Genomic DNA, 22,522 nt, shown 5'->3' with positions numbered 1-22,522 from the left:
GTATCACAAAGTTCTTTAATGTAACATCTATAACAAAGTTATATCCGTTTTTAATGTCCTTTTCTATCAAAATAATTGATTTAGGGATTCAATTTTAAAAGTAATGTTCTGTAGAAGTATGGAAGTGTTACAACTGTACTATTAATACTGGTTCATGAATACGGATCTTACGTTTATAGGCCGGCCGGGGTGGCCGAACGGTTCTAGGCGCTACAGTCTGGAACCGCGCGACCGCTACGGTCGCAGGTTCGAATCCTGCCTCGGGCATGGATGTGTGTGATGTCCTTAGGTTAGTTAGGTTTAAGTATTTCTAAGTTCTAGGTGACTGATGGCCTTAGAAGTTAAGTCCCATAGTGCTCAGAGCCATTTGAACCATTTTACGTTTACAATAACGTAAAACATTTAGGGAAGTCCCTCTGAAACGAAACTGGCTTGTAGGGAACAGAAGAGATGAATTTGGTGGTCGAAATTCAAGGCTTTTTTTGGCAAGATTTAGTCGGTGGCTGGGATACAAAGTGTTCGCATATTGTGTGCTGAATGATGCAAGAAGAGCAGCCAGCACTTGATAAAAATTTTCCTAATTAGACCGGCGACCGTTCCCTTTCTTGTAATTACGGTTTACTTTATTACTAATAGAACCTTGATTCGATTCCCGTTTGGTTTGCTACTGCTTCCTTTCAACGAAAATCTTTTAAAGAACATACAAGAGTTCCATACCTTATCCATTGCCCACGATCACAGTCATTCCAAGTTCTTGTCATCTGAAATTCTTTCATAGGAATAACATTATCAGCGCATTGCTAATTCAGTAATACTTGGCTCCACGTGACAGGATTTACTTTTCCTTCTTGTACATTAAAATACAGATCGTAGAAAATGTACAAAGAGTGAAACTAACGTATAACAAGCATTGATTGTCCAGAGGCACCAACTTGCAGTACATTCAATAAAGCAAATAATATCAAACAGTAGGAGAGTTTAGAAGGTAAACTGTAATTCATGTATCGTATTAAAATGCATACAAAAACAATAGTAGGTCAAAGGAAGCAGAATGGCAGGGTACAGCGAGTACTGAGAAACGTTATGTAATCCGATAGCTGTTGGGGGAAACGAATGCGCAAGTAGTGGCTCAAAGTGGCAACTGGCTTACGTCGAATTCTACACATACTTAAACGATCAGATTCAGATAATGAATCTGCCACAAAGGAGACAAGAACTAAAGCACGGAACAGATGAGAAAGGCTACGTGAAAGATTGTGGCTAGGTGAATGAATCGGTTGAGTCTTCAGTTTGCCACAAGTAGAGAAAGAACCGATGGAACTATATGATGTAGAATCAGAGCATGAGGATATGGTAGAGCAGGATAGTGAAAAACCTTTGAACGTCAGCGATATATTAAAATTTTTATCTACACAAATTTAGGTGCAAGGTACTTGCCTTGAGAATCAACTGAAAACGCAGGCAAGTGGTATTAGTGGCCTCAATAATCCAACGGAAACATTGCGTCTAAAGATCAATAAACAGACGGAAAAAGTAGGCGTTTTGAGTATTGGAATTAAGGTCATGAAATGTAAAGTAAATACGATAAATATCAATGTGTCCACTATGCAGCTGCAGATTAATGATAGCAATGAAAGTTTCGATTCATAAATCATAAAGATCCAAGAAACGGTAGGACCATTAGTAGTAACGAAAGTAGGTGAAAGAGTTTTCGGTCTGAAAAAATGTAGAAATGAAATCTCACATTTCAGAGAGATAGTATTTGACTCTGAAAAGGTACTAGGGAAACAATTAACAAGCTGCGAACAGAAATGTGATCAAAACACTTAGGACATTCAAGGCAAAGTTTGTGAACTTGCACATAAAATCAGAGACCAGACTAGTGGTTTGAGTGATAGATTACCTTATAACAAACTGTTAGAGAGCTAGAAACGCTTTGATACTGTCAAAATACATACTGGTTGGCATCCACAGGATTTACTGAAAAGATTATGAGGGGACAATTCATGACTATTTGACAGAGCAGGAAAAGATTAACGTAGTTATCAGCTCATTAGCACGTGATGCTAAATGATGGGGGACTAAATTTAATCACGGATCAAATGACGTTGAAGGAATTCAAACAAAATTTTGTTGAGGAATACTGGCCAGAGCTGAAACAAGATTAATGACGACAATTCATAATGGCTAGGCTGTATGACAATAGGGACAGAAACTCCATGAAAGATTTCTGCGAATCGTGCTACCGAAAATTAACACACTTAAGAGATAGACGATACGAGTCTGAGATTATTTAGGAACTATAGAAAAAGCTGACAGATGATTAGAGGAGTTACTTAGTGAGCAATCATAAAATCATTTCTCCATTTCAGGAAAGAGTTAAGGATGAAGATCATTGATGAAGAAATCGTGATTATCCTCAAAGTAACAAACAACAGTAATAGAGGTACTCACTATGACAGTGAACAGAATAATGGTGATATGTATCGCGTTAATACGGTTCAACGAGGTAGGGACAAAGGTCGAGGTACGTCAGCAGTACACAGTAGTGGGTTTGCACTGCTACATTACCACGGCAGCAACATCGCAGAAAACTAAGGAGTGCCTATGTTGCTGGATAATCTAACGCCGACTGATTTTCACGGTCAAAACGTAAGAAACAATACCGCTATGAAAGTAATGTGGTTTGTGCACAAGTGAGCGACTGTGAAGCGCTGCAGGCTGCTCCAAGTGAAGTTACAGGTGTGCTCAGGAACGAGTTTCGCAGTCAGGTGATGGAGCGAATATTAGCTTGCGGACAGAGAGCCCGCCACTAACGAATAAATCAGGTCAATCAGCTGTCCTTACGGAAGCTGTAGTTACGGCAGAACAGAATTAGGGTGACACAGTAGATTCCAGTGAACCTGTTTTGGTAGATAACGACACAGTGGAGAGAGGAAACGTGTTCATAGGAGAGGAAGAAAACGCCGAGAATAGTTTAAATTATGCTAATATTAGCGAAAATTGGTTGTCAAGGACTGAAGTTTGGTGCGAACAGATCGTTGATCTGTACCAAGTTCTAAAGCGGTGCTACTAAGAGGATTAAAAAAAAAAAAAAAAAGAAATGTGACCAGAAACTTCGATAGTAGTGAAAGGAGAAAAAGACACGTCGAGAATAGTACATGCCCCAATAGCAAGGAGAAAATGGAAGTGTTTAGCGCCGCACGAAGTTCTCGAGCAGTAATTGTTAAAGAGGTGGTAGATAGTGGGAAAAAGTAGCCGCGCAAACTGCGCTTGCTGCCGGTAATATTGAAATTAATAACCGGGATAGAAATACGGTCGCACTGAAGAGAAGAAAGGAAGAAGATGAAATTCTGAGCTTGCTGAAGAAGCATTCCTGACTAACGAGACGTCTATAAAATAAACTGTTTGCGATAGGGAGGAAGAGGTACATTCATACGACTGTTTAAGAATTATTGAAATTTACGACGACAACACAAAATAAGGACTAAATGCAGACGTTACTAGAGCCGATAAAGACGATTGCTTTGCTGCAGATCTTGGCGTGACAGAAAAAGAACCACTAACTTTAGAAGAAAACGTGACCCTGAGTATTTAAAATCTGACAAAAGATCAGAAGAATAATTTAACGTCTGTGTAAGAAAAGTGTTTGTGTTAGAACCAAGCAGTGACCCAGAATGGTCACACTTGAAGACAGCTCTTCATCAAATGAAGAAAATTAAAACAAGGATTAGAGGTAAACATAGAAGCAAGAAATAAAGAGACTCCGGGTGATACAACACCTGGTCAACAACGGATTCAGTCATAAAAGAATCTGAAATCTGAAAACCAGAAGAACATCAAGACATATGTGAAACTTCCTGGCAGATTAAAACTGTGTGCCCGACCGAGACTCGATCTCGGGACCTTTGCCCTTCGCGGGCAATTGCCCGCGAAAAGCAAAGGTCCCGAGTTCGAGTCTTGGTCGGGCACACAGTTTTAATCTGCCAGGAAGTTTCATATCAGCGCACACTCCGCTGCAGAGTGAAAATCTCATTCTGAAGACATATGTGATCTGCCAGCGAACAAAATGTCTTAGAATAATCATATGGTCGATCAAGGTTTGTTATGGGACGAACAAAAGATCTCTGACAGTAAAACAAACAAAACACCAGTCCTGTCGACATTTACAATATTAGTTTGCAAGTCCTTTCCGACACTAGATCATAAATCAGTGCCATATCACAGTCATTTTTGAGTACATTACAGACAAATCCGGATTACTAATGACCTCCATAAATGGCGTCAAAGTCGTAGGGTTACTGGCAAAATCAGTAAGCCATTTAAAAGTCAAGTATTGGTGGTATTCCCAATAAAATCATGAGGAGTCGAACGTGATAACCTGATCGTTCCAGATTTGAACGCTACAAAGATTTTGAGGCTCCGTTGGTTACAACAGGAAAGATAATTACTGACTGTAGTAATGAAGCTGTCAAAATTGACAATAAATCCGTTAATTTGGAGGAAGTATTTGAAGAAATTGAAATTTCACAATACACTGTGTTTGAGACACAGAAACTCTAAATTGACAAAGAATGTAGGTTTGTCCATAATTTTTGACATTTACCCCTTTAAAAGTTCAATTGATGGAGGTCGGAAAAATGATGGTGTATAAAAAATCACTGAGAGCTTACAGTACCTTACACCAGAACAAAAATCTGAACTGTTTAACATATTAGAGGGAAACTGGGATGTATTTGCAGAGAAAACTGGGTTAGTTAAGAACAGTGAGTAGCATGTCGAATCACTGGCACGTGAACCATTTTTCGTGAGACATCATTCGGTTCCCTTTGCTATGAAACAAGCTGTGCAGGCAGGTATAGATAAAATGTTTGAATGGGGTGTAATTGAAAGAAGCAGCAATTAATTTAATTGTACTCTCGTAATAGTAAATAATAAAGTGGAGGCGCGCCAATGGTGAATATCACACGAACTTTAAATAAGATTGTCAAAAGAGGAGTAGATCTAAGCGAAAATTTAGATGACATGTTGCTAAAATTTCATAATATGGATACTTAACCAGGCCTAATTTGACAGTTGGATACTGGCAGATAACATTGAATGCAGAATCACGTAAATACTCCATTTTTCTTTGCTAGAAAGTTTAACCAGTACAAAGTTGTCCCTTTAGTCTTAATACAGCTGTTTCGGTTGTGATCATAGCTTTACGTTGGGTACTAGGACGTAAACTAAGTGCTAGATTGAAATATATGTAGACGACTTGTTCATCGCCACAAAAGAATGGCAAGAGCAGTGTGGATTGTTAAACACAGTCTTCTCTGCTCTTCAGGCAGGGTGAATGACATCAAAACTAAAAAGAAATGTGAATTTGTTAAAGGAGAGATAAAATTCCTGGCCCACATCATTACTACTTCGGTGATTGGCAAGGACACGGAAAAATTAAATGCTACTAAAAAAGAACAAACAGCAGCGTAACGCTTTCCTTGACCTTTGTAGGCTCTATCGCTAATTTTAAAAGGTGCAAACATTTCAAAGTCCCCCTTTAAATAACCTACTTAGAAAAAATAGTGCTTTTATTAGGACTAAAGGTTGCCAAGACAATTTCGAAAATTTAAAAGTGAAATACTGAGAAATAGCGTTTTACACCACCTCGAACTAACATAGTCATATGAATGGAGATAGTAGTGCGTATGGAACGAGGATTCACATTTTCCAGGTAATACAGACCAATAAGGTCACAAAACAATAGTCTTCCAAAATAGAACTTTAAATAAATACGAAAAGAGCTACAACGTATCGGAGAAAGAAATCGTAGCCATCATATGGGGATTAAAAAATTCCGAAATTGTTTATTGTGAATAAACTAGCTATCCACACAGAACATAGAGCACTGACCTTCCTGAAACATTGCCACCTATGAAACAACAGATTAATCACCTGACAGAGTACCTTCAACAGTTCAATTACGAGATCTTTTATACCAAAGGCACCGACAATTACGGAGCAGATGACTTATAAAGGCTACCAGAAGATCTAAACTGTGTGTCAAAAGAAAATATGAAGACGGTACTTTCCTAATGAAGTTCATTAAAGAAATTACATGAAAAATGAAAACTGAATACATTTGTAAAACATGAGGCATTTCCAAAATGAAGATAAAGTTCAGAAACCAGTAAAAGTCAGTTTTGTCAGTGCAAATTCTCCTCGTATTGCGAAATGTTTCAAGATATTCAAAGGCGTTTAGTATAAACGGAAAGATATGAATATCTCTGTACTACGAAAACCCGAGGCTAAGAAAGAGAAATTACAGGGCTTCTTACGCAACAAGTGCCATGCGTACTTTTCCACCTTTTTGAGTAGTCACAGGAATTCGCTACAGCCACCACCTACGTTTGAAATTATGAGTTGAGTACTGTATAAGTGCACGGACGACCTATTTGGTTTCTCATTCAAATAATAATGCTATTTTTGTTTAAGCTTTGTATCGAAGATCAATATTTTATCCCTACTTATTTACCGAGGCAACGTACTTTTTCAAGTTTTTATTCAACTGAATAGTAATTATTTTCTGTAATAAATTTAACAACTTTGGTAGAGCAGTAAATTTTGTAACTATTCAGTGAACTTGATTTTGAAGTACTCCAACTGTTTTTTCATAAAAGGATAGTTTGAGTTTCACTTAAGTGCAATAGCAAAGAGATGATCTAAAATGCTTCGCCTAAACGTTGTTCTTACCGAAATGCCAGTACACTACTAATGTTACAGAAATAAAACTGGGATAATTCAAAATACTTTATTAGCCAATAAACTTGAAGGGCTAGCGCAGGTTTGTAAGTAACAGTGTTTATATTTTCACTTATTTATAATTAAAAGCATTTCTCATATTGTCTATTAAATAAAATGTTTAGTTTTAATCTGAGTCAGTTTATAGAGTAGTTTCTGGGACACCATGCCGTAGTTGAGCCATTCTTTCACTATAATTCCAATAACAACACTAAATAAGTGCAACTGTTACTCTTATAGCTTGTGTGCGCTACAATAAGTAACTAGCTACCATTGGTCAAACTATGACAGAGTCAGATTGTCAAAGTCAATCCCAATAGTTAAGTTCCTTTATAGACAAAGCTAGTACTTGGCACAACTTCCCCTAATCGGGCTGGCGAACATTTTCTTTTACGTAACTGCAGTTTACTTATAAATAATGGCGTCTTGGTTCTGCTATTGCTAACTTTCAATGGAAATCTTTTGTGAAATGGATAACAAACCGATACCTTTCCACTAGGCAGGATAACGGACATTGCAAATTCTTCCACAGCAGTATTACTATCGGCGAACTGCTAATTTATAAATAACCAGTAGTATTATATGTGGAAGCGGGAAACGAAACCAGCATTGAGTACCAGATGCACAGAACCGAAGATGGAACGTAAAAAAATGGCTCTAAGCACTATGCGACTTAACATCTGAGGTCATCAGTCCCCTAGATTTAGAACTACTTAAACCTAACTAACCTAAGGACATCACACACATCCATGCTCAAGGCAGGATTCGAACCTGCGACCGTAGCAGCAGCGCAGTTCCAGACTGAAACGCCTAGAACCGCTCGACCATAGCGGCCGACGGTTGGAACGTCGCAAGGCGCTTCAAGCAGGAGCAGACCACAAAGAGGACACCTGCAACCGACCCGGACCGATAACGAAACGTCAGCACTGAGAACAGGGATGGGGAGAGACATCGATATATAAAAAGATCGATACTTTTTCTTGGCGATGTCTATTGTACTGCATATTCATGAAAATTTGTTACTCTCGTGAGTCATTTTTACCGGTGCAACTGATAAGTACGACTGGCAAAACGAAAACATTAGCACTGTGTGAGAATGGTGGGAATTACCACTCCCCACCCCCAACTATAAGGCAGAATATGCGCTTTCCTTACCCCATGAGTGACTGCATAAAGAAAATATAAAAGCAGTGTAAAAGTAACGTAGACTCGACACAAAAGCCACACAAATTACTGCGATGATATATGATGGCAAACAAACCCTTTTTGTCTGAAATGTTTATAGCAAGTACCATATTTGATACATAGAACACAAGCCGGCCGGTGTGGCCGTGCGGTTAAAGGCGCTTCAGTCTGGAACCGCGTGACCGCTGCGGTCGCAGGTTCGAATCCTGCCTCGGGCATGGATGTGTGTGATGTCCTTAGGTTAGTTAGGTTTAATTAGTTCTAAGTTCTAGGCGACTGATGACCTCAGAAGTTAAGTCAGAGCCATTTGAGCCATAGAACACATTTCAGAAGTGTTTCACTCCGGGGATATCTCTCGATAAGACAAAAGAACCGATATGCCAAAGCATCGATAATTTGGTCACGATAGTATCAATACACGCGTATATTATCGACATAACATATATCGATGTTTTAACAATCTTACTCATCCCTAACGCAGACGGATACAAGGGAGAAAACACGTAATACAGCTTGGCTTTGGGTACCAGTCCGAAGAGGGAAGGCTCAAGAAAGAATATATCGAGAGAGGACCGCAGGGAGAAAACCTCAAGCGCATCGGATCCAAAATAGAACGCAACCTCACATACAGCTTCGAAATGTAAAAGTCAAATGAGACTGCTAATGAGATCTGAAGACGGAGTATCAGAAACCGACGATGGAGGTACAAGAGCGTAGATATAAATACTGGACCCATTCCACTCGACGAGTAGCACCTGGTGAAGATAACGAGTCACACTGTCATAATATCGAGCCAGGCCGACGCTAACATCGGCCAATATTCCAAACACCTCGGGATGTGCCCATTTCAGATTTCATCCAGTAGCCAACACACTTCCACCAAATGTGACAGAAGAAATTCAATGGGAGGCCTGTTGGCTGATCACCTGGATAAAAACTCAACTCCAAAGTGGAACACCTCAAGTGATGAGAGGCTTTCACTAAAAAGGCTCTAGGAAGACAGCAGCATTACGGTGTTTCCAGCACACAAAGGGGATTCTACAGTCGTTCTGCAGCAGGCTGAATATGATGAGGTGGTGCGTCAACTTCTAGCGGAACCTGCATACAGACTTTTGGAATGTGACCCTATGGTCAAAGTGGACCAGAAGACCTGGAATCTCTTGAAGGAAATCAGAATTACTGACAACATCATTAAACGACTATGAACGAGATTATCAGTACCACCTAGACTACATGGGCTGCCAAAAGTGCATAAACAAGCTGTGCCACTGGACCTGATTAACAGCAACTTTGGTGCATCAAAGTACCCAACCAAGTACTTGAAAAATCTGCTGTTCCCATATATAGGGAATTGTGTTTATCACATCCCAAATTTGGGGGATTTCTTGCAGTGTCTCATGCAACTACATGTCACAGAATCTGATATTATGGTTCAGTTCTGATGTGGTGTCTCTGTTTGCTAGACTTCCACTGAAAGAATCGTTGGAACACATTGGAGAAGACTCTGATAATGTTTTTCTGGAACTCTTCAGCCTTACATTGACCTCAACTTATTTTCTGTATGGGGGTCAATATCACGACCAGACAGAAGATGTAGCCATGGGATGCCCTCTTCTCCAGTGGTTACCAATATTTTCACATAGAGATTTGAAGAAGAGGCATTAGAAACAGGTTGATTCTAATCCACATATTTCTTCAGATATGTGGATGGTAGCTTATTGATCTGGCCTCATGGTGGGGATAGACTCAGCGAGTTTCTGGAATACGTGAACTAACGCCACCCAAACATTTAGTTCACCATGGAACAGGAAAAATATGACAAGTTGCCATACACGTCAACAGGAGATCAGCTGGTTCCTTTGCCGACAGTGTGCGTCGTAGATCTTCATTCACTGATTTGTACCTGCAACACAGCAGCTGTCACGAACCAGTGCAGAAGAACAGAGTTCTGAAGACATTGGTACACAGAGCAAACATCTTGCCATGTCAGATAGTATGGCAGAAGGTACAGAGCACTTCCGATCAGTGTTCTGCAAGAATGGATACAAGGCCAAACAGAGTGAGATGACCCCTCAGTCGGTCACTCCACAAAACAACCTAGAAGAGAGCAAGATGAGGCAAAGAGCGTGGCGTACTTGCCTTATACAGGATCTGTTCCTAAGCCGGCAGGATTCTCTGGATGCACAACATCAAATAGGTTTCCATTCCACTTATCAAAATAAGAGGGCTATTGGGTAATGTGGAAAACGGCTTGTTACTACGAATGCCAGGAATATATGATATACCTTTATAATAAGTGGCATGTCATATATTTGCCAAACAACTAGGACAGTGGTCATCAGACGCAATGAACATCAGAGGCACACCCGACTAAGACAGGCAACTAAATCAGCCGTTGCCGAACACTGTCTGGAACTTCGTAATTCCATGAACTACGATGAAACAAGGTTCTTTAGACAGACCCCCAGATACTGAGACAGTGTTATAAGAGGACTTATACATATAAAGTCGTCGAATAACCTGATGAATGGTAACACTGGGTTCCAGTTCAGTAGAGCATGGGTTCCTGCGCCGGAGTTTCTGAAAACGCAATGGTGGCAGTAGCAGAACTCCACAAAAAAGTACTGAGTGTGTGGACATAGGAAACGAATCCGAGATGGAGCAACAGGCGCACCGGACCGAAGATGGAACGCCGCAGGGCGCTTATAACTGGAGCAGACCTAAAAGGGAACGCCTGGAACCGATGTGAACTGAAAACAGACCGCTAGCGCGCAAACGGGTGCATGAAACTGAAGACGAAACACCAGCGCTTGGCTTGACTCACCGGACCAAAGAGGGAACGAATAAGGACGTTTCTAGTTGGAGCGGATCGCAGAAAGAGCACCTGAGACAGAAGCAGTCCCAAGACGGGTCATCACCCCACAGACAGGATCGAAATGGGAACACCGAATGACGCTGCTACCGGATCTGAAAGCAGATGGAACGCCTGAAGCCAACGATGGAGGTTGAAGAGCGTAGATATAAATACTGGACCCATTCCGCTCGACGAGCAGTCTCAGGTGACACCCGATTACAATAACGAGTCATGTTGTCGAATTATCGTGCAAGGACGACGCTAATATCCGTCAGAATTACCAACAACTCAGCATATCGAAAGATCGCCGGGGAAGTATGATATATTACATCAAGAGACCCTACAAGGAGGATATGTACTGAAATATCAAGAAGCTGGACAAGTTTTGTCTGAGGAGAGGTAGGATGCTGAGTTCTTTGATTTTCCACCTGAAATGTCGTTATGGATGACGATGATGATGTTTGGTTTGTGGGGTGCTCAACTGCGCGGTTATCAGCGCCCGTACAAATTCCCAACCGTTGCTCAGTCCTATCTCGCCACTTTTATGAATTATGATTAAATGATGAGGACAACACAAACACCCAGTCATCTCGAGGCAGGTGAAAATCCCTGACCCCGTCGGGAATCGAACCCGGCACCCGTGACCGGCAAGGGACACCGCGACCGCGAGACCACGAGCTGCGGACACGTCGTGATGGAGACGTAGTACCTGTTTTCACTAAAATTAAGTAGAACGGTAACTCTAGATGGTCCAACATGATGAAAGGTCGGAAGACAATGGCACTTGTAAGAGAGAGGATTCAAGGTTGCGCCACAGGCTAGAAGTGGTAGCCAGCAGGAAGCTTTTAGACCTCCACCTGCACATGACAGTCTCCTTAACGGGTGAAGATTCGGTCAGGCTGGACAGTGTTTCTTGCTCTCTAGTGGAGTGCACCGTGTAGTATGCCTCAGCATGCAAATCTGCGAAGACTGACCACATGAATAAGAAAACATAACAGTTAAAGGGCACTCTCACTGTGATTAACCTAAGAGGCAAGCAGCTTGAGACCCCACTTTGAAGGTACTCAGGTACTTTCCAATGACTCCTTAGGTTAGTTAGGTTTAAGTAGTTCTAGGGGACTGATGACCACAGATGTTAAGTCCCATAGTGCTCAGAGCCATTGGTAAGCCCAATAAGTTTATGTAATATCTGAACTTACACAACTCAAATTTCATATTCACCATGGACATGAAAAGGAAGGTCAGTTGCCGTTTCTGGATGTACTTATATAATGGAGAAAGCTAGTTCTTTCGGCCACAGTGAATGTTGGAAAACTACACACAATAATTTATACCTGCAAGCCGGTAGCTGTCACCACCTAGTGCTGAAGTACGGAGTTCTGAAGACATTGGTCTACAGAGATTACACCTTATCTAACGAATCCCAGGTAGAGCACCAGGCGCACTAGGCCGAAATTGATGGTCTCAGGGCGTTTCTAGTGGAAGCCAACAGCAAAGGGAAGAACGGGAATCGCACCGGACCGAAAATGGGACGCCAGCACATAGACGGAGTCATGTAACCGAAGACGAAGTGCCAGTTCTCACCCTGGCTCACAGGATAGAAGAGGGAACGCCTAAGAACGATTATACCGGGAGCGGATTGCAAAGAGGATACCTGGGGCCGCTGGTGGCCAAAAGCGGAACGCCATCCCACAGACAGGCACCCCTGATCGAAGAGGGAACGCCTAAGAACGCTGTCAGCACGAGCGGACTGCAAATGGAACACCTGAAACCGATAATGATAGGGGATGGGTGTAGGTATAAACACTAGACCCTCCCACTCTACCAGCTGTCTCAGGTAGCACTTGATAAGGACGACGGGTCACGTTGTCTGAATCTCGTGGAAGAACGACGCTGATATCAGACTGAATACTCAACGCTTCAGAATGTCAACAGATCGCCAGAAAGTCTGAGGAATTACATCAAGAGACTCTACGGCAAGGAGATGTACCGAAGTACCAAGAAAATAAACATCGACAGAGGAAAGGGAAGATGCTGAGTTCTCCCAGTTTCTTGCAAATATGTGGAAATGGAATCGTAATACCCTTTTTCGGCAGAATGAAACTTCACATGAATTCCAGAGTGGTACACAAGATAAAACATCGGGCGGGCATGGCACTTATGAGAGAGAGGATTCCAGATACGTGCCAAAGGCTAGATGAGGTAGCCAGGAAGCTTTTGAACCTTCGCCTACACATATCAGCCTCCTTAGCAGGTGAAGTTTCGGACAGGGTAGACAATGTCTCTTGGTCTTTAGCGGAGTGCGCCAAGAAGAATGCTCCAGCACGCCAGTCTGCGTAGTTTAACTGCATGAGTAAGAAAACACAGTAGATGGAAGACACGCGCACTGTGGCTAACCAGAGTGGCAAACACCTTTACACCACTGTGAAGATACTCAGCAGGGACCTCAACATCACAACGACTCCTGTAAATATGCCCATTTCAGGTTTCGTCAGTGAAGTGGAACAAACCTCCCGTGTAGATGTGCTCTGTACTTGATGACATTACTCTCCAGCCCCTTTTGTTTACACAATTGCTATCATTAATTTTATTATTATTATTATCTCTTCATTATTACTGACCACGTTACATGACAAAGAATCGACCTAATTCTCCCAAGAAATGTTCTTCACATAACTTGCTGGAATCGGAAAGTTTTATCCGTCTCAATACCAACTATAATCAAACGACAGAGAGTATTGACAGTGAATTTTTGCTTTTTCGACAGTTTTATCACACTTTCTAACATGGAAAGTATCTTCGCAGTTTAATTAATATAAAACTTATTTTCTCTCCTGAACTCACGATAAAGATGCAGATGCAGCAAACCGACATTATAAAATCTCTTTAAATAAAGTGATAAATTTCATATCAGGAACTTGTAAAGCAATTACTGTACCGGTGTCTTAGATTTTTTGGAATTCAGTAATGTCACATTGTACTACATAAATGGTTGTTTCCTGCAAGTCATTGCATTTAGAATAGTGTTTTGAAAATAATGTAGTGAAATTCTGTAGACAACTTTAGTGACAGATATCCGTGTGTACGAGCTGGACTAAACAAACGTAGGCTCAGAGGCACGTGGAGTGGAGCTCGTGAGAATAGAGTCCTGTGATTCTATTATCCCAGAGGAAACTTCTGCACATAAATTCTTGAAGAGTCTGTCGAAGTTGTCGGCAAGCCCTGGAGGGGCTATTTAGATGGCAGTGCACCTGCTAAAGGTACGGCGGAAATTTAAAGTGGAAACGGACAAGATGTCCTTGATAGCATCCCAGACGACCACCAGGGGAGTACGCTGGGAACTACTGCAGCAGCTCCTCACGTCTCAGAACATTTCCCCGCTCGCCACTTTCGCTAGCTATCTCCTCTTAGACGTCCTTGACGTGCATCCAACAGGCGGCTGTTGCTCTTTTCGCGTGTTTCGCTTGTTTGGAGTCCGTAAATTGAAATTAAGGAGGAAGGTCAGGCGAAGGGAAAGGTTTAAATTCATCTCGTTATTGATCTGCATTGTACAAGTATCCGAAGCTTTCTCTGTCCATTATGGACTTATTGCCACACTTTTTTAATAGGAAGAAGAGATAAACGGAGCAGACAACGGTGAGTTGCATGCGACAGGTTTATTCATATGCCTGTTTCAGACTGACACCATAAACCGTACTAACAACCAATTAAAGTTACGATAATCGACTCATGTTTTTAAGTATGGGAATTACGTTTTAAATTACTTTTTAATGCATTTAAATTAGGATATTATGCAAATTTCTAGAAAAGAAACTACTTTAAGAAAAGGCTAGTGCTTCTGCTCTTACACAATTCAGTTTCTAGTTTCATCTACTTCATAAAAAATATCTATACATCTTTCTTTACTTTAGAGAGTTTTATCAGAAGTTCATACATAGGAAATGTACATAACCTGTTTCATATGCACATTATTGTTAATCGAAATATATATTCCCGAAGTTAAACTTTGCTGATTAATTATCAGATAAACCAATTTATTTATGAATATTAGAGAATTTACAGTTCCGTGGGTCTTACCTCTCAGTAATCTGTTAAATAATTTGTTACGAGAACATAAAATTGCATTCTCACAAACACTATATGAAAATCAGTTATATTTTACTCATTGTCTCTGAATTTTGCAGTTCATCCTAAATTCTTTCTCATTATTGAACATAACTAGCGACATCTACTTCACAGGCATACTTAACAACCCGGTACAGGAGTGAATAAATGGGATATGGGAGACCAATTTGGTTACGTTACTCAGATAGTCTTTTACATTACTGTCAGATGGGATTTCAATGTGTATCATGACTGCAAACATGTACCTGCAAAAAATAAATTAAGCAACATTACCTCTGTGAATGGTTCAAATGGCTCTGACCACTATGGGACTTAACATCTGAGGTCATCAGTCCCCTACAACTTAAAACTAGTTAAACCTAACTAACCTAAGGACATCACACACATCCATGCCCGAGGCAGGATTCGAACCTGCGACCGTAGCGGTCACGCGATTCCAGACTGAAGCGAGTAGAACCGCTCGGATACTGCGGCCGGCCTATCTCTGTGAGATGATTATTAAAACTGTGGTACCCGTTGTATAGTAGTCCAATAACATCAATGCCAGAATTGCAGAAATGAGCACTAGGAGGATTGAACTGAATTTACCGCGGGACTGCTACGGTCGCAGGTTCGAATCCTGCCTCGGGCATGGATATGTGTGATGTCCTTAGGTTAGTTAGGTTTACGTAGTTCTAAGTTCTAGGGGACTGATGACCACAGATGTTAAGTCCCATAGTGCTCAGAGCCATTTGAACCATTTTTTGAACTGAATTTGAAAATCATCAGGAAAATTTGAATACGCTATATGATCAGCAATATTCGTACATGCGTATTTAATGCGGGTTTCACCACTGATATCACGAGAGTCGAACCTGTTCATATAAAACGAGGTGGGGAGTATTTTGTTGTCCGTAGAGAAGCATTAAAAGCAGAATATGTCAGTCACAAGAGCTCAGTGACTTCAAACGAGGGCTAGTCTTCGATATCACCTAAGTAACAAATCCATCAGGGATATTTCAACACTTCTACAAGTTCCAAGTCGACTGTCATTTTAGCTGCGATTATTTCTTTGCATTTCAACTTCACAAACAGCTCACCAAGACCAGGCAGACTTCATGGACAAGGACCGTAGAACATTACCGAGAGCGGTTGTAAAAAATCTCACAAAATCTGCTGGAGGAATAACTCGTGAATTTCCAAAGGGCTACCGGCAGTCCATCTAGCACAGGGCTTCACAACATACATGCTCGCGGAGCAAGCTGTCAGCAGCAAGCCGCGAGCACGGAGCAGCACGAGCACGCTACCCCCACTACCAGACCAGAGCGGAGAGTGGGGAGAGTCACGTGGGTCACACAACAGCTGCCCGCCAATGTAAATCCGCGGTCACCTGCAGGGATATCACTCACGAAATATTACTGCGACAAATGAAACAAATAAAGGAGAATGTACACATGCCACATAATTTTATTAGCTTAGTGTATGCCTCTACATTCGTATTAATTTGTGAACTGTTACACAATAAAAGGTGTCACTGAAGTGTGGGATTCTCGATTATCTTATACTTTTTGCCCTTTACAATTGCGTCTATGTTCGGAGTAATTGTTCTTGTGCATTGTAGGTGCAGCGTGCAGTTTAAATTTCGATCAGACAATGCGTTTCTCAGGCGCGTCTTGTTACATTTCATTGCAGAGAACAGTTGTTCACAAACATACGTGGAACGGAACATTGATATTATTGTAGCCGCCAGTTTGTGCAAACGAGGAAATGTATCCTGAGGGAAGTGTCTGTAGAATTCCAAAATGTTTTTCTTGTTCTGAAATTTGTCTCTGTATTCTCTGTCACACTGCAGGTCAATAATTTCTAGTTGCAGCTCAGGACGAATCTCTTCAATATTCGCTGAATATGGAGAGGAGAACAGATCAAAATCACTGTCTAGTGCCCCTTAAGGGCAACTAAACTATGTGAATAACGTTCACAGTCTTTGTGAACATCTTGCACAGATGATAGTTTAGGAAAATGAGCTAGATTTCCTGTTTCCAGCTGACTCACCCAAAGTATCAATTTCATTTTAAAAGCTCGTATTCGATCTATGAAATGAGTAATTAGCAGATCTTTACCTTGTAGTGAAATGTTCAAAGCATTCAGATGGCTAGTTAAATCTTCTAAGAACGCGAGATCACATTTCCATGAAGGCTCTTTCAATTCAGAAACACACATGTTATTTATTTCCATGAACATATTTATCTCACCTAATAGGCAAAAAAATCGATTTAATAATTCGCCACGACTAAGCACGCGGACCTCGCTGTAATAAGGCAGGCTACCATACTGACTTTCTACATCCTCAAGAAAGCTTTTAAATTGCCTGTGTTGCAGCCCATGCTTCCTTATATAATTGGTTGTACGAACAACAACACTCATCACATTTTTTAGAGTGATACTCTTTGCACATAACTTTTCCTGGTGGATCACACAGTGCACGCCCCTTATTTCATTCGGCACGGTCAGTGTTTGAATTTTCTCCTTCAACAGCGCAACGAAACCTGATTTTTTTCCCTGTCATCGCTGGTGCACCGTCTGTAGGCAAGAATTCCACGACAATCCTATATTTTCAACACTTCCTTCAACACTACTTAAAATATCACCTCCGGTTGTAGTGTTCTTCATGGCTACTACATCGAGGAGCTCCTCCCTCACCTGAAGATCTCTATTAACACCTCTAAAAGCTGCGCTGTTCCAGTGATATCCACACTTTCGTCCAGAGCTAGAGAATACGCCATAAAATCTTTACAGATATTTGCAAGCTGGCTGTGGACGTCGTCTGCTATGTCCTGTATACGACGCATAATGGTCATGTTAGATAATGACACAATCCGAAACTGTTCAACTTGAGTTGGACACAAATGTTCCGCTGCAACTACCAAACATTCTTTTATTAAATCGCCATCAGTGAAGGGGCGCAGGGATTTTGCTAAAGTAAGAGCAAAGCAATTTTGTAACTCACTCTGAGAATTACCTCAGTTGATTTTTCTTCGTCGTTCAGATGTTCTTCGGATAGCTTCCTTTTAAGTTTAATAAATTCCTGTGCACGATCTGGACCATCACATTTTCCACTTCCGTAGCCTTTCGCGTGGTATGACATATAATGTCGCTGCAAATTAAATTTCCTAAAAGAATTCAGCGTTTTCTGACATGCTAAACATTTTGCAACACCATCTTTTTCTTTAAACAGATACAATTCCTCTCAATGGCGGTTGAACTGCGAAAGCATGGTTGGGGTTACACAACGGCGACTTGACATGATTCTTAACCAGCGAAGTGGCCGTTAGAGCTGATCGTAGTACTTTAAACGTTACACAGTCGGCGCGAATTCAATAGGCATGCTGCGGCCCTATTCAAACATGCGCGCATTTCCCATCCCACCCCTCCCTCCCTACTCCGCGACCTTGCACCTGCTCGCGAGCACGTGCCTGAGCAGACGCGAGTACTTGCGCTCAAAACCGGCCAGTTGTTAAGCCCTGATCTAGCACAATAACTGTGCGCAGGGAGTTTATATAAGAATGGGGTACAACGGTTGAGCAGCTCCACATAAGCTACACATTTCTTTAGTCTACATCTACATCTACATGGATACTCTGCAAATCACATTTAAGTGCCTGGCAGAGGGTTCATCGAACCACCTTCTAGCAGAACGGTCTAAGGCGCTGCAGCCATGGACTGTGCGGCTGATCCCGGCAGAGGTTTGAGTCCTCCCTCGGGCTTGGGTGTGTGTGTTTGTCCTTAGGATAATTTAGGTTAAGTAGTGTGTAAGATTAGGACTGATGACCTTAGCAGTTAAGTCCCATAAGATTTCACACACATTTCAACATTCTTTTTTCAACCACCTTCACAATTCTCTATTATTGGGTTGGGTTGTTTGGGGGAAGAGACCAAACAGCGAGGTCATCGGTGTCATCGGATTAGGGAAGGATGGGAAAGGAAGTCGGCCGTGCCCTTTCAAAGGAACCATCCCGGCATTTGCCTAGAGCGATTTAGGGAAATCACGGAAAACCTAAATCAGGATGGCCGGACGCGGGATTGAACCGTCGTCCTCCAGAATGCGAGTCCAGTGTGCTAGCCACTGCGCCACCTCGCTCGGTCTCTATTATTCTAACCACATGCAGCGCGCGGAAAGAACGAACACTTGTATCTTTCCGTGTGAGCTCCGATTTTCCTTATTTTATCGTGGTTATCGTTTCTCCCTATGTAGGTCGTTGTCAATAAAATACTTTTGCATTCGGAGGAGAAAGTTGGTGATTGGATTTGGATTGGATTGTTTGGGGGAAGAGACCAATCAGCGAGGTCATCTTGGTGATTGGAATTTCGTGAGAAGATTCCTCAGCAACGAAAAACGCCTTTGTTTTAATTATTCGACCGCAAATCCTGTATCATTTCGGTGACACTCTCTCTCCTATTTCGCGATAGTACAAAACGTGCTGCCCTTCTTTGAACTTTTTCGATGTACTCCGTCAATCCTGTCTGGTAAGGATCACAGACCGCATGGCAGTACTCTAAAAGAGGACGGATAAGTGTAGTGTAGACAGTCTCTTTATCAAATCTGTTACATTTTCCAAGTGCCCTGCCAATAAAACACAATCTTCTGTTAGCCCTCCCCACAATATTTTCTATATGTTCCTTCCAATTGAAGTTGTTCGCCGCGCGGGATTAGCCGAGCGGCCTCAGGCGCTGCAGTCATGGACTGTGCGGCTGGTCCCGGCGGGCATGGATGTATGTGTTTGTCCTTAGGATAATTTCGGTTAAAGTACTGTGTAAGCTTAAGGACTGATCCCTTAGCAGTTAAGTCCCATAGGATCTCACACACATTTGAACTTTTTTTTTTTTTTTTGAAGTTGTTCGTAATTGAAAACCCTAGGCATTTAGTTGAATTTACGGTCTTTATATTTGCATGATTTATTGTGTAACCGATGTTTAACGGGTTCCTTTTAGCACTCATGTGGATGACCGCACACTTTCCGTTATTTAAGGTCAATTGCCGTTTCTCGCACCTTACAGATATCTTTTCTAAATTCTTTTGGAATTTGTTTTGATCTTCTGATGACTTTACTAGTCGATAAACGACAGCTTCATCTGCGAACAACCTAAGACGGCTGCTCAGTTTGTCTCCCAAAGCGTTTATATACATAAGGAACAGCAAAATGCCTGTAACACCGCCTTGGAAATGCCAGAAATCACTTCTATTTTAGTCGAAGACTTTCCGTCAGTTACTACTAACTGTGACCTCTCAGACAGGAAGTCACGAATCCAGTCATATAACTGAGACGATATTCCATAAGCACGCAATTTCACTACGAGCCGCTTGTGTGGTACAGTGTCAAAAGCCTTCCAGAAATCCAGAAATAAGGAATCCATTGGAAATCCCTTGCCAATAGCACTCAACACTTCGTGAGAGTAAAGAGCTAGTTGTGTTTCACAAGATGTATGTTTTCTAAATATGTGTTGACTTTGTGTCAATAGACCGTTTTATTCGAGGTAATTCATAATGTTCGAACACAAAATATATTCCAAAATCCTGCTGCATATCGACGTTAATGATATGGGCCTGTAATTTAGTGGATTACTCTTACTACTTTCCTTGAATATTGGAGTGGCGTGTGCCACTTTCCAGTCTTTGGGTACGGATTTTTCGTCGAGCGAATGGTTGTATAAGATTGTTAAGTATGGAGCTATTGTGTCACCATACTCTGAATAATTTTAACGCTTTACGTGGTAATATAAACTACAACTACAGTGACGACATTTTACACATTGAAAGCTTCGTAACCATGGTTTCAGTAACTCCAAAATGAAGCTCATTTTTTAATTACAGTTTTATTTAATATTTTCAGTGACTGGCAGAGTAATCCGACCAATCATAAACGCACCGTGTGCAGGCAACCGCGAAACACTGAATCTATCTCACGAGATTGTGCGTAATGAGCTTTCATGCGGACAACATGTGTGCTTTACATGTTCTGGTGTTATGCATCCATAAGCGATTTCGTGACTGCAGGTGCATCACACAAGGTTTTTATGTGAATCCAAACTGTCGTGAGAGTCGTGTGGAAATAATTTTATGAACCTGAAATGCAGTTTGATAAGTCAAGATTAGATCCGCAGAAACGGATTTATATGTTGTGATTAGAGTGGCTCTGAAGACTGTTTTTTCCTTCATGTTTACAAAAAAATGTAGCATTGACATTTTCCCATTTACATCAGTCACTATTGATTGTATTCACGTATGGAGCCACGAGCAGCGGAGAACAAGAGACAACTTCACCAGACACGAGGTACGCAAACTTCTTAACAGCGGATTAGGGAACTTGCAGGTGTGCTCGGTTTTCTCGTCTCGAGTTCGTTGAGTGCAACAATTAGCGAAGAGCCACCTGCACTGTTTAGCATGTTCAACGCAGTAATTTGTGACTGAAGTAACACTCCTTATCTAACCGTAATTAATTAATTAGTCAGGCAGTGGGGTAAAATACAAAAGTAGAATAGCACTTACTTTGTTTTTTTCATAGGAAAGTAGTTGTTTCGTGTTTTTCTTCATATCTGCTCCTCTTGATTTTTTTTCATTCCCTCCTCTTGAATCCAAACCTATACACGCCTGCACATGCAGATGTCTGTGAAGTCTTTAACACACACAAGAAAGTAGGTAAATGTATTTTGAAATCAATGAATTAGGGCCAAGGAAATGAAGTATAAGCCGCGAGGACACAGAAGAAGAAGCAGAAGTATAAGAAGGAACAGCGAAACAGAAGCGAATAACTAAAAATAAGAAGGTGGGGAGAGTCCGAGGTCTTCACATATCAAGTCATGTGCGTAAACTAACAGTAGTTCTCGTGCGCACCATTCGTGAATGAAACAGGAAAGTTGGGCAATGATAGTATCAGGATTAAAGTCTGCTACACGTATTACAGTTTCTGGCATGAGTGTAAGTGTAAATATAGTGGAAGGCACCTCCGAGGTTCTATAATATTGCCTTACATTGACACTTCGTGCGACGACATGATAAAACTTGTACACCCCATGTGAGTGCGGCACTACATACAACTCTCCATGTAGACGGAGGTCTTGGGGATAATGGTTCTGTGTACTGTGTGGGGCTTCCACAAAATTTCTTGCGTCAGGCTGATGCAGAATGATACAGTGAACACATTTAGAAGACGTTCAGAGTGGCTGACTGCTTGGCAGATTAGAAGCCATCAGAGTCAGCGTGAGGTGCACCGCGAATTGAATGTTCCACACAGCGTGATTTCACGGCTGCGGAGCAAAACCAAGGAGAGAAGAAACTTTCAACGGTACTATAGGAGCGGTCTCTGTCGAGCCACGACTCAATGAAAGTATCATTATTTTGCCTGGAATGCCTGTAGACGTCGAAGTTCCGTCGGATCTGTACTGACTAAAGAACTTGCAGCACACTCTGATTCGCCCATCTGCCATGAGACCGTGCCAGCTTCGAGAGAACGCTCTGTGCGCTCGGCGACCTGCCATATCGATTTCTCATACATGAATACAATTTACGGCTCGGCAAATGTGATTTCTTACCCACTTACC

The sequence above is a fragment of the Schistocerca nitens genome, chromosome 3 (assembly GCF_023898315.1).
Source record: "Schistocerca nitens isolate TAMUIC-IGC-003100 chromosome 3, iqSchNite1.1, whole genome shotgun sequence".
In the NCBI taxonomy this organism is placed as follows: Eukaryota; Metazoa; Arthropoda; class Insecta; order Orthoptera; family Acrididae; genus Schistocerca; species Schistocerca nitens.
This window is presented reverse-complemented; position numbering follows the sequence as displayed.